This window comes from Manis pentadactyla, chromosome 17, assembly GCF_030020395.1.
Source record: "Manis pentadactyla isolate mManPen7 chromosome 17, mManPen7.hap1, whole genome shotgun sequence".
Taxonomy (NCBI): domain Eukaryota; kingdom Metazoa; phylum Chordata; class Mammalia; order Pholidota; family Manidae; genus Manis; species Manis pentadactyla.
The window spans coordinates 12285628-12305498 of NC_080035.1; positions in this window are offsets into that span (position 1 = coordinate 12285628).

The window sequence follows — 19871 nt, forward strand, 5'->3', positions numbered from 1 at the left end:
AATTGGCCAAGGCCCTAACCTTCAATGAGAACATAGCTGGTCAGAAAAGACCCAGGCAGTGTGGCCAAAGGTCAGAAAACAGAAAAACACTCATGCTAGCCCGAAACTTGATTTCACATTTCTTGGAACAAACCCTGCATGCAGACGGCGGCCAGTGCACAGATCCATTTCTCAGGGTGAGTCCACAGAATTCTCCAGTCAAATGCCCAGTGACAATGTTTTTTTTTAATTCGCTATTTACAGAAGTCTCTTCCATAAACCACATTACCAAGTCTTAAGTGCAACTGAGAATTTCTTCTCCTTTGACTGCTACCTACTTCAACACCAATCGTGCTGTTAAGAATTTCCCAACTAGTGGATCAGGGAGCCCCAACACCCCAAGGGGCCCCCTTTCCCAGGGTTCTGGACTACTGCCCTCTAACCTTATCATCATCAGTGACCCAGGGCGCTCAGGGGCTGTGCACGAGGGCTGTGCCTCAGATCCCCTGGCTTGTTCCCTAAGGCATAAAAAGTGCCTGTTGGCTTTCATCTGCTTTGGGTTATGTTCTGGCTTATCTTCACCCAGACTAAAAACTGTATAGCAGGTGAACCCAAAACAAATTAATTCGCTTTTTCTTCTATTTTCTCACTGACTCAGCAAATATTGCCCAGTCCTTACTCTACAGAGGACGCTATGCTAGGTTTTTTGTGGCGTGGGGAGTGGAGGCACAGGCCTCGAGGAGTGGGGGCTGGATGGCACCCCAAGGTTTGCCACAGGCGTGGGTGCCATGCAAATCATCTGTGGCCCACCCTGGTCCTGGAGTTCATTGGTTCAAGCATGTGTAGAAAATGGGAGAGTCCAGTGCTGTCACGGCCAAAACTAAGGGATGAAGGGACTGAGAGGGGGGCTTAGAAGGGTCAGTTATAAGCCACTTGTTAGATTATTTTCCAAACAGGTCCTCTCCTCTCCTAACTTCAGACACAACTTACCCCAGATGACAGTCTTTGTTCGAGCAGAACAGTGTAAGCCCAGTCCTCACCCGCATGCTCATTGCCCACAGTTATGCATATGCAAATGATTTGCCTACCCAGACGTTAGCTGACACTCTGAATAAGTGGATAAAGGAAGTGAGCACACATGTGCACGTGTGTGTGTGTGGACACACACGCACCCTGGCAAATGTAAGTGAACTAATCTGAGGCTAGCATCCTCCAGATAACCATGGGAGGCCTGGAACATTCCCTATTTGCTCTGGCAAGTGAGCTCATAAGGATGCACGGCAAACTGCTCTATGTTCTTTTCACTGCTATTAGCCTGGCTCGTGTGCCATGGCCCTGTGGAAGTGCTGGTACAGGTTGCGAACTAGTCCTGTGAAGTGCCAGTCTGAGGGATGGGACTGAATCTCGGAAGTCCATCAAGTCCTGCCTGTCAGAAGGCTGCCAGTGCACCTTCAAACAGAAGCCCGCAGGCCAGGCTCATGCCACAGAAAGCCCGGAATCTCCCAGGGGGAAAGGCTGCTGGCAGAAGTGAAGGAAGATAGAAGCGGGGGACACAGTGCTGGCTTTACATGGGAAGAGCCTGCTTGACTTGTTAGTATGATTTTTGTGAACAATCAAGGCAGGTTTTCTCGATGTCATCTTACCTTCTGTGCAAAGAGAAAAAGGCTGTAAGGGGCAACAATTAATATGAATTCTCAATTATTATTTTGTTCTTTCTAGGAATTCTTAGGACTCAAAATGCATATTATATAACCATCTGTTTTCCTCTAAAGATGAATTCTGTTAGATTTATTCATTTCTTTCTCCTCAGAACATGTACTAGCATTGCCAATCCTGGGCATCTGTGTGTGAGACCAGGAGAATGAAGGGGGTGGGGAGATGTCTTGTGGTTTTTCACCTTTACTCCAGATAGGTTTCATGTCCCTTGAGGGAAATCCTGGAAATTTCTCTTGCTTTCTGGTCTCCAAACTCCAGTGCCATTCTCACTTTGCTGTGAAGGACCATATGCTATTTTTCTCATTTTAATATGAGAAACAGTGATAACAAAATGTTCAGAAATCCAAACGATACTGTATGAGACCTCCAAGCCCTTCTTTGGTCCATGCACGTCTAAGATCTCTGAGATCTTACAGGTTTCTCAGGAGGAGGAGTTCCATTTGTCATATACGCCGGTGGAGGGGACATATTCATGTGCCCTGTCCCTGTAATACTCACAAGTCCAAGACAGGGTCTGACCTTGGCCATAACAGCAGTTCAGGGAGGAGGTGGGCCACTTTCGTAGTGTTACCTGCAGTAGAAGGTGCTCCCAGCTACTTTGGCTAGAACCCTATGTATTAAAATCCATACAGTTTCCTCTCAGACCCTAGGCTGCCCCAGATTCGTTTTAGGTAGGGTCCAAAGCAGAGTTAGATAGTGAGTCTGGGCTCTAGGACACACCCACAGTAAAATGCATTTTAAAGGCAGCCCAGAAATAGAAGCATTTTTATAAATATCTTTTCTTTTCAGTCTCAGCTTTAGTTCTAGCATTTTTTTCTTAAATTCTGCAAGCTTCTATTTCTCTCTTTATGAAGTTCTGGTTCATGTTTTCATTTCACAAACCATAAATTCTTGTGATGGTTTGGATATAGTCAGATACAGGCTACAGGTACACAAGTGAAAAAGATTTCACAAGAAGGAGCTTATGATCCCGTCTGAGAAACAGAAAAGTAAATGAGTCTCAAGTAGAATAAGGGCCTTGATGGGTGTCAAATAATGGGCTAGAGACACACACAGGAGGGGCCCTATGTCAGGCAGACCACTAGGGAGGCCTCACAGTGAAGGGGTGACGAGCTGGGGTCTGCAGGAGGAGATGGTCAGGTGAGAAGGAAGGCAATGGATGCACCTCTCACAGGGTTTCTTCTGGTTGGCTACGCGGTAGCCAGAGTGAGGCTGGCACAATGCAGCCGGAGAGCCAGCCCCAGGCAATCAGAGGTCAGATCAGGGTGTAGGCAGGGCATTAGGCTTTTATACCATGGACACCTCTATGAACCTATCTATGGTAGGCAGACTAATGCCCTCCAAAGATACGCACGTCTAATTCCTAGACCTGTAAATATGTTCTTTTATATAACGAAGGAGAGTTTCTATAACACAGAATTACATTGGCTGACCTTGAAACAGAGAGATTATTCTGGATTATTCAAATGGGTCTGATATAATTGCAAGGGTCTTTAAAAGTGGAAAAGGGGAGAGAGGGGCGGAAGATGGCGGCGTGAGTAGAGCAGCGGAAATCTCCTCCCAAAACAACATATATCCATGAAAATATAACAAAGACAACCCTTCCTAGAATAAAGACCAGAGGACACAGGACAATATCCAGACCACATCCGCACCTGAGAGAACCCAGCGCCTCGCGAAGGGGGTAAGATACAAGCCCCGGCCCCGCGGGAGCCGAGCGCCCCTCCCCCCAGCTCCCGGCAGGAGAACAGCAGGCAGAGCGGGAGGGAGACGGAGCCCAGGACTGCCGAACACCCAGCCCCAGCCATCCGGGCCAGAGTGCAGGGCGCTCGATACTGGGAAAACAGGGCAGCAAGAACAGTGAGCAGGCACTGGAGGCTGGGCGACAGAGGACATAAGAAAAGCGCGTGACCATTTTTTTTTTTTTTTTTTGCTTTTTTGCTGCTTTGTTTTGGCGAGCGCTTTTTGGAAGTCTTAAATACTTCCATTGGGAAGGACCCCAATACTAGGGAAACAGGGCAGAAAGACCGGTGAGCAGAGGCCTGAGGCTGGCACCGGAGAATAAAGAAAAACGAACGACCACCTTTTTTTTTTTATTAAAAAATTTTTTTTCTTGTTTTTTTTTGTGGTCGTTGTTTCGTTTTGCCGGGTGCTTTTTGGAAGTCTTAAAGGGGCAGGGCGGGTCACTTAATCCAGAGGTAGGGAATCCGGGATCTCTGGGCACCCTAACCCCTGGGCTGCAGGGAGCAGGGAGGCCCCTTACGGAGATAAATAGCCTCCCAGCAGCTCCTGCTCCAACGCGACTCCACCATTTTGGAGTAGCTGCCCGAGCCAGGCCACGCCCACAGCAACAGCGGAGATTAACTCCATAGCAGCCGGGCAGGAAGCAGAAACCCTGTCTGCGCGCAGCTGCGCAGCACAAGCCACTAGAGGTCGCTGTTCTCCCAGGAGACGAGGGCCACAGACCAACAAGAAGGGAAGTTCTTCCAGCCGTCACTCGTCCCAGCTCTGCAGACTATTCCTATCACCATGAAAAGACAAAGCTACAGGCAGACAAAGATCACAGAGACAACACCAGAGAAGGAGACAGACCTAACCAGTCTTCCTGACAAAGAATTCAAAATAAGAATCATAAACATGCTGACAGAGATGCAGAGAAATACGCAAGAAAAATGGGATGAAGTCCGGAAAGAGATCACAGATGCCAGAAAGGAGATCGCAGAAATGAAACAAACTCTGGAAGGGTTTATAAGCAGAATGGATAGAATGCAAGAGGCCATTGATGGAATTGAAATCAGAGAACAGGAACGCATAGAAGCTGACGTAGAGAGAGACAAAAGGATCTCCAGGAATGAAACAATATTAAGAGAACTGTGTGACCAATCTAAAAGGAGCAATATCCGTATTATAGGGGTCCCAGAAGAAGAAGAGAGAGGCAAAGAGATGGAAAGTATCTTAGAAGAAATAATTGCTGAAAACTTCCCTACACTGGGGGAGGAAGTAATCAAACAGACCACGGAAATACACAGAACCCCCAACAGAAAGGATCCAAGAAGGGCAACACCAAGACACATAATAATTAAAATGGCAAAGATCAAGGACAAGGAAAGAGTGTTAAAGGCAGCTAGAGAGAAAAAGGTCACCTATAAAGGGAAACCCATCAGGCTAACGTCAGATTTCTCAACAGAAACCCTACAGGCCAGAAGAGAATGGCATGATATATTTAATACAATGAAACAGAAGGGCCTTGAACCAAAGATACTGTATCCAGCACGACTATCATTCAAATATGACGGTGGGATTAAACAATTCCCAGACAAACAAAAGCTGAGGGAATTTGCTTCCCACAAACCACCTCTACAGAACATCTTACAGGGACTGCTCTAGATGGGAGCACTCCTAGAAGGAGCACAGCACAAAACACCCAACATATGAAGAATCAAGGAGGAGGAACAAGAAGGGAGAGAAGAAAAGAATCTCCAGACAGTGTATATAACAGCTCAATAAGCGAGCTAAGTTAGGCAATAAGATACTAAAGAGGCTAACCTTGAACCTTTGGTAACCACGAATTTAAAGCCTGCAATGGCAATAAGTACATATCTTTCAATAGTCACCCTAAATGTTAATGGGTTGAATGCATCAATCAAAAGACACAGAGTAACAGAATGGATAAAAAAGCAAGACCCATCTATATGTTGCTTACAAGAAACTCACCTCAAACCCAAAGACATGTACAGACTAAAAGTCAAGGGATGGAAAAACATATTTCAAGCAAACAACAGTGAGAAGAAAGCAGGGGTTGCAGTACTAATATCAGACAAAATAGACTTCAAAACAAAGAAAGTAACAAGAGATAGAGAAGGACACTACATAATGATAAAGGGCTCAGTCAAACAAGAGGATATAACCATTCAAAATATATATGCACCCAACACAGGAACACCAGCATATGTGAAACAAATACTAACAGAACTAAAGGGGGATATAGACTGCAATGCATTCATTCTAGGAGACTTCAACACACCACTCACCCCAAAGGATAGATCCACTGGGCAGAAAATAAGTAAGGACACGGAAGCACTGAACAACACAGTAGAGCAGATGGACCTAATAGACATCTATAGAACTCTACATCCAAAAGCAGCGGGATATACATTCTTCTCAAGTGCACATGGAACATTCTCCAGAATAGACCACATACTAGGCCACAAAAAGAGCCTCAGAAAATTCCAAAAGATTGAAATCCTACCAACCAACTTTTACCCCATATACAAAAGTAAACTCAAAATGGATCAAAGACCTGAATGTAAGCCATGAAACCATTAAATCTTGGAAGAAAACATAGGCACAAACCTCTTAGACATAAACATGAGTGACCTCTTCTTGAACATATCTCCCCGGGCAAGGAAAACAACAGCAAAAATGAGTAAGTGGGACTATATTAAGCTGAAAAGCTTCTGTACAGCAAAAGACACCATCAATAGAACAAGAAGGATCCCTACAGTATGGGAGAATATATTTGAAAATGACACATCCGATAAAGGCTTGACGTCCAGAATATATAAGGAGCTCTCACACCTCAACAAACAAAAAACAAATAACCCAATTAAAAAATGGGCAGAGGAACTGAACAGACAGTTCTCCAAAAAAGAAATACAGATGGCCAACAGACATATGAAAAGATGCTCCACATCGCTAATTATCAGAGAAATGCAAATTAAAACTACAATGAGGTATCACCTCACACCAGTAAGGATGGCTGCCATCCAAAAGACAAACAACAACAAATGTTGGCGAGGCTGTGGAGAAAGGGGAACCCTCCTACACTGCTGGTGGGAATGTAAGTTAGTTCAACCATTGTGGAAAGCAGTATGGAGGTACATCAATATGCTCAAAACAGACTTACCATTTGACCCAGGAATTCCACTCCTAGGAATTTACCCTAAGAACGCAGCAATCAAGTTTGAGAAAGACAGATGCACCCCTATGTTTATTGCAGCACTATTTACAATAGCCAAGAATTGGAAGCAACCTAAATGTCCATCAATTGATGAATGGATAAAGAAGATGTGGTACATATACACAATGGAATACTACTCAGCTATAAGAAAAGGGCAAATCCAATCATTTGCAGCAACATGGATGGAGCTGGAGGGTATTATGCTCAGTGAAACAAGCCAAGCGGAGAAAGAGAAATACCAAATGATTTCACTTATCTGTGGAATATAAGAACAAAGGAAAAACTGAAGGAACAAAACAGCAGCAGAATCACAGAACTTAAGAATGGACTAACAGGTACCAAAGGGAAAGGGACTGGGGAGGATGGGTGGGTAGGGAGGGATAAGGGGGGGAGAAGTAAGGGGGAATTAAGATTAACATGCATGGGGGGGTAGGAGAAAACGGAGGGCTGTACAACACAGAGAAGGCAAGTAGTGATTCTACAACATTTTGCAATGCTGATGGACAGTGACTGTAAAGGGGTTTATAGGGGAGACCTGGTATAGGGGAGAGCCTAGTAAACATAATATTCGTCATCTAAGTGTAGATTAGTGATAGCAAAAAAAAAAAAAAAAAAAAGGGCAGTTCCTGTGTGGTAACCTCCAACGAGTTCTACACAAGGGTATAAAGGGCATATAAAAGTGTAGGCAAAGGGTCTGTTTGTGTTTATACAGAGGATCAAAGCCTAATTGGGCTACCCCGAAAATGAACTAAGATACGATATGAAAAAGAACTTCCAACATCTGCACTCTCTGGAAGACTCATGCCAGAAAATGATCATCAAAAAACCCCAACAAAGATCCACGCACTGCTACAGCTGTAGATGCACTCATCCCACCAGTTCCTGGACTTGCCATGGGAATGAGGAAGGAGATATCTAAGCTGGCCTGTGCATATAGTAAAACAACAAAATTTGACTGGATCTATACTGTTGGAACTCAACCAAGAATTTGGAGAAGTGCAAATTGTACCGCTCCAAAGTCTTACAACTACAAACTATTTACTGTTAAAAGAACATATGGCATGTGAACGGTCCCCAGGAATGGGTTGTTTTGATTTGTCTGATTTCTCTCAGACTGTTCAAGTTTGGTTGGACAGTGTCCGCCATGTCATGGATAAGTTTTCGCAAATGCCTTAGGTGCCTAACTGGTTTTCTTGGTTTCACTGGAGATGGCTGGTAATTACAGATATGCTTTGGTTATGTAACTATACTCCTATTATGTTAATGTGTGTGTGCAATTTAAGTAGTAGCTTAAAACGTATACATGCTGAAGTTACTCTACAAGAAGATATATCAAAGAAATAATCAATCTTCCCATGTTTTCTTCCGCCTGCTACTTCTATAGCTTTTCTTCTTCCTTCCTAATTACAACCCTTAAATAGAATTCGTGCCTCATATCAAATTTACCGAGTATCATAACTCCTCCAAGTGGTAAAGACACCTCAAGACAAATGCTGGGCATAGAAGCCACAGGGCATAAATATACAAAGAAATAAAAAGCTAACCATTTCAAACAATAAGGCTTCTCTCTCACTTACCAACTTCACATTTCCCTGTATGGCCCCGGAAGATGACTGGTTAGCCAGAGACGGGTAAGATTCCTCAAGGGAGGAACAACCTAAGACAGGCACAGTCGCAGGGGGGCCATCAGGTGAGAAATTGGGGATCAACAGAGGTGAGGCTTAGAACCTCACCCCCCCGTTCTGAGAGAAATCTTCTGCATACGTGGATGTTTTATTGCCCTGGTCTAGCTTGGATTAACACATAGTCTACAGACACACACCTGATCATCTACATGTGCTCTCTTACAACACTAAACTATGTTTTCTACCTTTATCTTGAATCTACCTACCACTTCAGCATTTTATTAAAAATAATAATAATAAAGAGAGAAATGTGGTATCCACATATAAATCAAGTATAAAAACCAAATGAGTATTCATATTTGAACTGACTGTTTAGAGTTCATAATGCATGAGCAAAACCGAAAGTTTCTGTGATGACTGCCCTTGTACTGTTCACTATGTAACTTATTCATTATGTAAGAATTTGTTCTACATGTAAAAACTTGTTTGTTATGCCTCAGAAGATTGGAGACTGACAAAAATTAGGTTTGGGGTGGAATAATGATTGTGCATTGAGCATTGACTCCCCTATACAGAATTTTATTGTCGTTAACAACCATTTGATCAATAAATATGAGAGATGCCCTCACAAAAAAAAAAAAAGAAGGACAGACTTCCAATGGTAAAATAAATTAGTAACCGGGATGTAATGTATAGCATAAGGAATATAGTCAAGATATTGTAACAGCCTGGTAGGGTGATAGCTGGAACCTAGAATTATGTATATAAATGTTCTACCACTGTGTTGTACACTTGAAACTCATGTAATGTAATACTGTGTGTCAACTACCCTTCAATAAAAAATAAATATTAAAAAAAAAAAAAAAAGTGGAAAAGGGAGAGGTGGAAGGGAAAGTTGGGGTGATGGGATTTGAGAAGAGATCAAACATGGCTTTGGGATGCAGGGAGGAAGTCATGAGCAGACAGCCTCCAGGGGCTGGAAAAGGCAAGGGAACAGAATCTCCCCCTGGAGCTTCTAGAAGGAGCACGGCCCAGCTGACATCTTGAACTCCACCCAGTTCGACCCATGTCAGATTTCTGACTTACAGAACAGTAAGATACCAATTTTTATTTTTTTAAGTCACTAGGGTTGTGGTAACTTCTTACAATAGCAATGGAAAACTAACACAGGCCTCCTCTTGAAATGTTTGTAAAGGCATAAATAAAATGCATAGTGTTACAAAGGAAAGCAACTATATTGAAACCACTATGAAAATATTTTAAATTGATATATATATATATTCACTAAATTAACTAAGTCACTAAATATAAAGATTTTGTGATAGGTACAATTACCATAATTTTGAAGTAGTGGTAATGTTTTGAAGTATCTGCCATAGCTGTAACATGACATAAAATCACCTGTGCTTTCTAATTGTGATGATCACAGGTATGGTTAAGATTATTACAGTTTGCTGCTTACATTCATAATTAAAGGAAATGTCAAGTTTTCATCACAGGTCGGTCAAAATAAATACGTAATTTTCCCATTCCCGTTCTAGAATTCTGTGTAGAGATCCATTAGCAGTCAGACTCCATTTAAGACCTCTTGATAGAGAGAGGAACGCAGCTGTGATTAAAACCAACTATTTCAGGACAGGCAGGTTGGACTTCAGGCAGCAACCTAGAAGGGTTAAACACAGGAACGGGCAGCCCAAGAAAGCCTCATACCCCAGAAACCAAGCTAAAGAAATGAGAGCAACAGAGCCTCATTCTTGAACCCAAGTCACAACTCTGGGGATGTGATAAACCCAGGCTAGCAGTAGAGAGGGACCCCAGAAGCTGTGATCATTCCTATATATCCCCTTACTGGAAAATTCTGAGCATCTCGTAGCAGCTTCCACAATAAGGGAATCCTAAGCCTAGAGGGGTAGTTTTGGCCATTCTACTGCCCACGAATCCTGGGCTGGTGCTGGAAGACGAAGTCTTCTATTTAGCCCACATGTCATATTTGGCCCAATATGATTATTATTATTTTAGATTTTTATTTTTCATTTTCATGTAATTTTACATAGGGAAATGTACTTTTTCTTAAGCAGACTGAGTACTGATAATTCCATCACCCCAGAAAGATTTCTTGTGTCCCTTTATAGTCAAAAACTGATTTTCCCTTATAAAAGCTACCATTATTCTTATTTCTATCACCATACATTTGTTTGGGGTATTCTTGAGCCTCATATAAATGGAATTTACAGTATGCACTATTTCATGTCTGGCTTCTTTCACTCAGTATAGCATTTCCAAGACTCATTCATATTGTTGGTATATACATCGGTAGTCTGTTCTTTTTTATTGCTCGATAGTATTCTATTGCATGTATATATCATAATTTATTTACACATACTTTTGTTAATGGAAATAACTCCCATTATTTTCAGGAGTATTTTAGGCTACTATGAATAAAGCTGCTGCTATAGAGTACATTGCCTTACAATGGACATACTTTTTAAAATTTTTCTTGGGTGTATGCTTAGAAATAGAATTGCTGTCACAGATAGGCATACATAATACCATAAGAACCGCAAATGGGTGCTCTGAAGAAGTTATCACCCTTAACCCTCCCACTGGTGTGTAAGACTTCCAGGTGTTTCATATCCTTGCCAACATTTGATGTCATACTTTTAATTTTAGCCATTCTAGTGGGTATGAAATAGTATCTCATTGTGGTTTCAATTTGCATTTCTCTGATGAAAATTGATGTTCAGCACAACCCAAACCTCCTTGCCACTGTCCTTCTGAACTTGCTAGTATTTGAGCTAAGAGAAAGTTTGGCTGCTCTGCAGGTATTTTTGGTTCACCTTTAGATCCAACCCAAGGTCCTGGACTCCAGTTACCACAGGAACATAAGGTATAATATCATGTCCTTTCTGCTGGCCATCCTCTTCTTTGCTGTTGGCTTCTTGGCAAAATTTGGGTTTGGAAAGAGAATTGTTCAGCAAGTTCTGTTCATCAAGGCTTCCTTGTGGCAACTACTCTTTGCTAGCCCCATAGAAAAGTCTGATTTAAATTTTGTATGGATTTTTCTTTTTGTTACCATGGGGGCAAAGGGCTTTCATATCTGTCTATATCCTACCTGGCAATAGAAGCCTTCTCCTTTTACCTTGTTCTAGTTTTTGAATTAAATGATAACAATTAAAATTAGGAAAACCCAATGAAATACACAGAATGTCAGGTTCTCTCGATAGGAAGTTCTCTTGAACCCACTAGGCCTGCATCCTTATATGCAGAGATATAAGCAGAAGCAGCTCCTTTATTCAAGGTGGACGGCCTCCACATCATTTGCCCATGCCACATTCTCTGTGATTCCTGGTCTTTGGGGTATTCATTATCAGAACTTTCTATCATCGGTGAAGAAGAGTCCTGCAGCAGGGTTTTTAACCAAATTCTTGTTCATTCAAACTCATGGGCAATAAAAATTAGGTCATAGCCTGAGTCCAAGTCTCTGATCATATTGACAGATCATTTATATCTCTGACAACAAATCAAGAGTAACTGCAAATAGGTATCTCCTGATCTGGGATAAAATTTCCCTGCTCTGGGAAGATACAGAAATTCAAGAGTCTAGAGAAGCTACCATTCCGTTTCCATGCTTGGATGTACTGTCTGATGATGGACCAGTAACCATGAGACATACTCCACATCATCTTTGGCCTTTCTTTTAATACAATACCAGTATGTCTCTCAGAACCTTCTCAAACTGAGTTTATAAGTCACGGTTATAGGAGCTTTTTGCTGTAAAATTTCCTACTCCTAGGACTTCTAATTAGTATCAGTTTCAAACAAAAAGTCCCAGCCTATTTCCTATATGTGTATTCTTCTCATCATCTGACCTTGGGTGTTTTCAAACTATGCCCAACTTTAGTACATTTAAGTGAAGTCAAGCAGAGTGAAGTCTCAAAATAACGTTTTATCCAAAATAATAGTGAGCCTCATATTGGAAGGTCACCAGCAATGAGATATCAAGAAAACAGAATTCAAAACTCATAATTAGGACTTAAATGACATGCGTTAACCAGCTCCAAAATTTACTCCTGTAACTAAACTATTATTTTGTATGACTGTTCTGCAACCAACTGTGAGCCTTTTGAGGACAGAGACTGCATCTTATTTATCATGTGACCTCAGCACCCAGCCTACTACCAGGTATATAGTGGAAGTTTAATAAATATATGTTGAATAAATAGATTGTGAGAAGTCATCTTTTCTGAATTATGCATAAATCTGAGGAGCTTGAAAGTACACACTATTGCTGATTTATGAAAATAATGTGTTAAGAGATTTGAAAACCACACGTGTGCTGTAATGGATCTAGAATGTTCTAGAATATATTAAGATTTAGGCCCTAGTGTGTGGGGAGGGGCAACATGGGGGAAGAACTGCAGAAAGAACCTACTTGTCTTTTGTTAACTATGAAATCTATGGCTCCCCGAGCAGTAGCCCTCCTTTGGCGAAACTCTGAACTATAGGGTTCGCTTGGTGGCCATTTACGGGTCAGCCCATCTTCTCTGGGCAAGAACAGTGGGGAAAGTAATGCCAAGCCAGTGGGTCCATCAGGCCTTAAGAATCTCAAGCCCTAAGAGATGACTACATAGTAGGTCAATGGAGCAGAAGCTGCAGGAAGTGGACAAACGGACAAAATTAGCATGAGTTTTCAAGCAGTATTCAGTTTAGCTTTCTTGGTGACATTTTACAATGTGTGCTTTTGCTTGATTTAAAGCCACATCCAATTCACAATGGCCCATTGTTGAAGCAGCTTCTCTGCTTCCTCCTCCTAAATTCTAAATAACTTGGCCAGGTTGGCACATTTTCCACTGATGTTCCCCATAGGCCTTTTCCCTGGAGAGTCTGACATTTCTTAAGTGATGCCTGAGGTGACAGATCACTTGGAATGCTTCCTCTTATTTTCATGTAAAGTTGATTTCTATTTGACTGTAATTAGAAAAAAAAAATAGGGGAAAGGTAACTAGCACAACCTGTTTCTTTTTTAATTCTCACATTCAATCAGTTTATAAACAGAAGACTGGGCTAGGAGGTAAACCTTGAGCAAGTTATTGGGTCTCTTGCTGCCTCAGTTGCACCATCTGTCAAAGAGCAAGATTGGATTCAATAATTAAATTGTCATTTTAGGATTGATACTGAAAAACAAAATTTATTTTTATATCAATTTTTATTAAAGTTTAACATCTCTAAAAAGTGTATAAATTATGATTATCTTGCTTAAAGAATTATCACAGGGAAGAATTCAACCATCTAAGCACCACTCTGATGAAGAAATCAGACATTACCAGCCTCCCAAATTCTCTTCATGGCCCAACCGATCATTACCCTCTGGGTGGGTACTCCCCAAACCCAATCACTATCTTTACTTCTAACGCTACAAATTAGTCTCCTTTTGAACATGATTGAAATGAAATTATACCTTATGCATTTTTTTATGTCTGTAGCCATGCATCAGTCTATAATTTGGTGCTAATCAGAGTTGCGTTTTATCAACATAGATGTCATTCAGGATTATTCAGGGAGGGGAAAGTGACTCTTTGTATTTTGAACAGCAAGACGCTTAAGATGGAAAATTAGAGTTCCATACACCACTGGGAGAGCTGGGGAAGCAAAGGTCAAAAGGCCACTTTAGGAGACCTGGAGATGAAGTGATCACAGAGAAGCCTAGGCCTGTCTACAGGAATCCCCAGGGCCAAGGGAAGCCATCATGGAGGATCGCAGCTCCCTCTCTGTGGCTGTCACAAGAGAGAAATCTCTTCTCTTCTGCCTTCCAAATCTCACTTAAGTTCCTATCACTGGAAGATTTAATCTAGAATTCTACTGAAAAGGAATTCAGGAAAACATCATTCTATACATCTCTCCTGTGATGCAGCAGAGAATACAGAAGGGGTGATGGTGAATTTGAGCTAAAAAATGTTATTTGTGGAAGCTTAGATGGGTTTGAACTAGCTGATGGAAGAGAACTGGGCCTGCCTATGTTGCTGACCTTCCCATCTCTCCGTGTTTAGATCCATTTCCAAAACAAATCCTACAGTGTCCTCCTTAGGGATACTTGAAAGCCTGCTTCTATTTTTCTTCTTCGAAGACCAGTGAATTAGAAAGCTCTCTTCTCTTACTTGGCAAATTGCACAAAACAGCTTTTGAAGAAAAGCAGGCCTGTGCGTGACCACCAAGGGTCCCTAGAATTAGAGCAATATGCAACTCCTCATATTCAACACAGCCACTCCCACTGACCATGTCCCTCAGATGGTGAGACCATCTCTTCTGGAAGACAGAGTTGAAAATTGCTACAATTCATCATTCTCTGCTTACAGACACGATTTGCTCCCCTCACCTGGGTTTCCACCCTAGCAGCTGCCCTGTCCTCAGAGATGGACAGAGAGGTAAGGCTTTTGTTTGTCTGCTTTGCTGTGCATCTAAATACCCTTACAGTCTAAGCTCCAGAGAGTCCCGGTAACCAGGCAACATAAGGCATGCTCCAGCTGTGAGGTCCTCAATCCGTGCTTCCTGTTCTGTTCTAATTCAAAATAAGAATGCTAAAGGCAGAACTACAAAATTAGATTTGGATCTGTATTACTACAAGCAGATAACTGGGCACACTCCTGCCCCCGCCCCACCTTATTATTGTTGATCAGATTTTGAGATAAGGGCTTTTAAAAAGATTAGAACAACAAATCTCACCTATGAATAAGATCAAAGCCAGTTCACTGTTTTTCTCACAGTAAAAAAAAAAAATGGAAGGAGAGCTTTTGTCTGGTGATAGTTTATTTTAACCCAGATGCTTTTTCCTCTTGTAATTTCGTCTCCCTTGTGTTTTTAGAAGCCTTGCCAACAGGCACTAACAGACAAAGTGAAACGCAGCTGTTCTGGTGCCTGCAATCCTTGAGTCCAGCAGGACCTGAGCTGGTAAAATAAACTCGGAGAGGGCTGTCTGGACCCACTTTTCTAGAGCCAAAATGAGCATAAATAAGCATAGTGTCAGCAGACCTCCTAGGCCAAGGGCAGAGGCAACCTGGGAACGTGTAAAGAAAAAAAAAATACTGTCTATAGAACATTTGCTACAAAACAGTAAAGAATTGGGCATTCTGACTTTTAATCATCAGGGTATCACAAGAAAAAGTGACCCAGATTGGCACTGACCCTGTTAGCACTTTTTATAATAAGTGCTTCATTTACTGGGAATTTGGCTATCAAGTTGCCGAAGATAAAAATTACGCTCAAATGCAAGGTCAGACCACAGCATGTATGATCCCCATCTGTTAGCTGAACACACAGAGTCCCTGCTATGCTGATAAAGGGGAGGATTGTTTTCCCAAATAGCGCTTCACTCTCCAGTGATTTGTAAAGTACTTACACACATCATCTCATCACTATAATGTGTGTGCCCCTGTTACACAGAAGAGTTGAACTGAAATAGTTTCATTTGGCACTTTTATGTATCTTCCCTTCCCCTCTGGGTGACAGTACTTTGTGGATGGCCTGATATCATTGTCATTTGACTCTTCAGGTATAAATCACCTCTAGAGGCCAACAGACTAGAAGTACCTATTGCAGTCCTAATGCCTTAGATGAGAGACCCTCAGCCTTCCTGGACTTCAGCCTCCTCACAGGTATGCTCTAGAAACGTTGCTAAAATTGAAGTAACCCTCACCAACTAATAAGAAATGTAAAGGATGAGATTGGGTGGCTGTGGGAATTTCATTCTCTGTGGTGGGAATATAAATCAGTATGATTTTTTTGTTGTTGGCATTACATAATAAAATTTTAAATGTATGTACCATTTTATGCAAAAAATTTTGTATCTAATAAATAATCTCTTCCAATCATATAGACACATAAATATGCAAAGATATACAAAGAAGCTCATCACAGTGAGAAACCTAACCATCCAGCAAAATGGGACTAGTCAAGAAAAGATATATTAGGGCAGAGCCAAGATGGTGTTGTGAGTAGGACACTGGGAATCTCCTCCCAAAAACGTATATATTTTTGAAAATACAACAAATACAACTAATCCTAAAAGAGAGACCAGAAAACACAGGACAACAGCCAGACTACATCCACACCTGCGAGAACCCAGCACCTGGTGAAAGGGGTAAGATACAAGCTGCAGCCCGGCGGGACCCGAGGTCTCTCACCCCAGTTCCCGGCGGGAGGGAGACGGAGCCCAGGACTGCTGAACACCCAGCCCCAGCCATCCGCCCCAGAGCGCAGACACAGTGCATGCATGGGGTGCTGGAAACTAGGGAAACAGGACAGTAAGACCTTTGAGCGGGTCCTGAAGCCGGCACCCCTGTGACAAAGAAAAGGGAGTGCTTTTTGAAAGTCTTAAACGGACAGGGACCCCACACTGGACGGAAGCATCCCGGGTCACAGTCCAGCAGCTGGAAATTCCAGGGAACTCCGGGCACACTAACCCCCTGGGCAACAGCTCTGAGACCCCTCACGGCAGTAAACAGCCAAACAGCCCCCCCGTCCATTACCCCTCCAGGGCCCCGCCATAGCAGAGCAGCAGCCTGAGGCTGGCCACGCCCTCAGCAGGGGAGCTTCCTCCATACCGGCCGGCAAGATACAGAGACCCAGTCTACACGCAATTGCCCAACACAAGCCACTAGGGGTCGCAGTTGTCCAGGTAAAGAAAGGCCAGGAGCAAGTGGAAAGAGTCTAGGCTCTCCCAGCTGACAGATGAGTCAATAGCTTACCATTGCACCTATCAACATGAAAAGGCAAAAAAATTTGATCCAAACAAGATTAACCCAGACAGCTTCAACATCTTCTACATCTTCCCCTGAGAAGGAACCTGGGAGGATAGATTTAACCAATCTTCCTGAAAAAGAATTCAAAACAAAAGTCATAACCATGCTGATGGACTTACAGAGAAATATGCAAGAACTAAGGAGGGAGAATACAGAAATAAAACAATCTCTGGAAGGACTTCAAAACAGAATGGATGAGATGCAAGAGACCATTAATGGACTAGAAAACAGAGAACAGGAAAGCAGAGAAGCTGATGCAGAGAGAGATAAAAGGATCTCCAGGAATGAAAGAATTTTAAGAGAACTGTGTGACCAATTGAAACGGAACAATATCTGCATTATAGGGGTATCAGAAGAAGAAGAGAGAGAAAAAGGGATAGAAAGTGTCTTTGAAGAAATAATTGCTGAAAACTTCCCCAAACTAGGGGAGGAAATGGCCTCTCAGACCACAGATGTACACAGAACTCCCATGACAAGGGATCCAAGGAGGGCAACACCAAGACACATAATAATTAAAATGGCAAAGATCAAAGACAAGGACAAAGAATTAAAGGCAACCAGAGAGAAAAAAAAAAAAAGGTCACCTACAAAGGAAAACAAATCAGGCTATCATCAAACTTCTCAACAGAAACCCTACAGGCCAGAAGAGAATGGCATGATATACTTAATGCAAGGAAACAGAAGGACCTCTAACCAAGAATACTGTATCCAGCTCGATTATCATTGAAATATGAAGGAGGGATTAAACAATTCCCAGACAAGCAAAAGTTGAGGGAATTTGCCTCCCACAAACCACCTCTACAGGGCATCTTACAGGGACTGCTCTAGATGGGAGCACTCCTAAAAAGAGCACAGAACAAAACACCCAACATATGAAGAAGGGAGGAAGAGGAATAAGAAGGGAGAGAAATAAAGAATCATCAGACCATGTTTATAATAGCTCAATAAGTGAGTTAAGTTAGACAGTAAGATAGTAAAGAAGCTAACCTTGAACCTTTGGTAACCACAAACTTAAAGCCTGCAATGGCAATAAGTTCATACCTTTCAATAATCACCCTAAATGTAAATGGACTGAATGCACCAGTCAAAAGACACAGAGTAATAGAATGGATAAAAAAGCAAGACCCATCCCTATGCTGCTTACAAGAGACTCACCTCAAACCCAAAGACATGCACAGACTTAAAGTCAAGGGATGGAAAAAGATATTTCATGCAGACAACAGAGAGAAAAAAGCAGGTGTTGCAATACTAGTATCAGACAAAATAGACTTCAAAATAAAGAAAGTAACAAAAGATAAAGAAGGACATTGCATAATGATAAAGGGCTCAGTCCAACAAGAAGATATAACCATTATAAATATATATGCACCCAGTACAGGAGCACCAACATATGTTAAAGAAATAGTCATAGAATTAAAGGAGGAAATAGAATGCAATGCATTTATTTTGGGAGACTTCAACACAACACTCACTCCAAAGGACAGATCCACCAGACAGAAAATAAGTAAGGACACAGAGGCACTGAACAACACACTAGAATAGATGGACCTAATAGACATCTACAGAACTCTACATCCAAAAGCAACAGGATACACATTCTTCTCAAGTGCACATGGAACATTCTCCAGAATAGACCACATACTAGGCCACAAAAAGAGCCTCAGAAAATTCCAAAAGATTGAAATCCTACCAACCAACTTTTCAGAGCACAAATGCATAAAACTGGAAATAAACTGTACAAAGAAAGCAAAAAGGCTCACAAACACATGGAGGCTTAACAACACGCTCCTAAATAATCAATGGATCAATGACCAAATTAAAATGGAGATCCAGCAATATATGGAAACAAACGACAACAACAACACAAAGCCCCAACTACTGTGGGATACAGCGAAAGCAGTCTTAAGAGGAAAGTATATAGCATTCCAGGCATATTTAAAGAAGGAAGAACAATCCCAAATAAATTGTGTAATGTCACAATTATCGAAATTGGAAAAAGAAGAACAAATGAGGCCTAAGGTCAGCAGAAGGAGGGACATAATAAAGATCAGAGAAAAATAAATAAAATTGAGAAAAATAAAACAATAGCAAAAATCAATGAAACCAAGAGCTGGTTCTTTGAGAAAATAAACAAAATAGATAAGCCTCTAGCCAGACTTATTAAGAGGAAAAAAGAGTCAACACACATCAACAGAATCAGAAACGAGAAAGGAAAAATCATGAAGGACCCCACAGAAATACAAAGAATTATTAGAGAGTACTATGAAAACCTATATGCTAACAAGCTGGGAAACCTAGGAGAAATGGACAACTTCCTAGAAAAATACAACCTTCTAAGACTGACCCAAAAAGAAACAGAAAATCTAAACAGACCAATTACCAGCAATGAAATTGAAGCAGTAATCAAAAAACTACCCAAGAACAAAACCCCCGGGCCAGATGGATTTACCTTGGAATTTTATCAGACATACAGAGAAGACATAATACCCATTCTCCTTAAAGTTTTCCAAAAAATAGAAGAGGAGAGAATACTCCCAAAGTCATTCTATGAAGCCAACATCACCCTAATACCAAAACCAGGCAAAGACCCCACCAAAAAACAAAACTACAGACCAATATCCCTGATGAACATAGATGCAAAAATACTCAACAAAATATTAGCAAACTGAATTCAAAAATACATCAAAAGGATCGTACACCATGACCAAGTGGGATTCATCCCAGGGATGCAAGGATGGTACAACATCTGAAAATCCATCAACATCATCCACCACATCAACAAAAAGAAAGACAAAA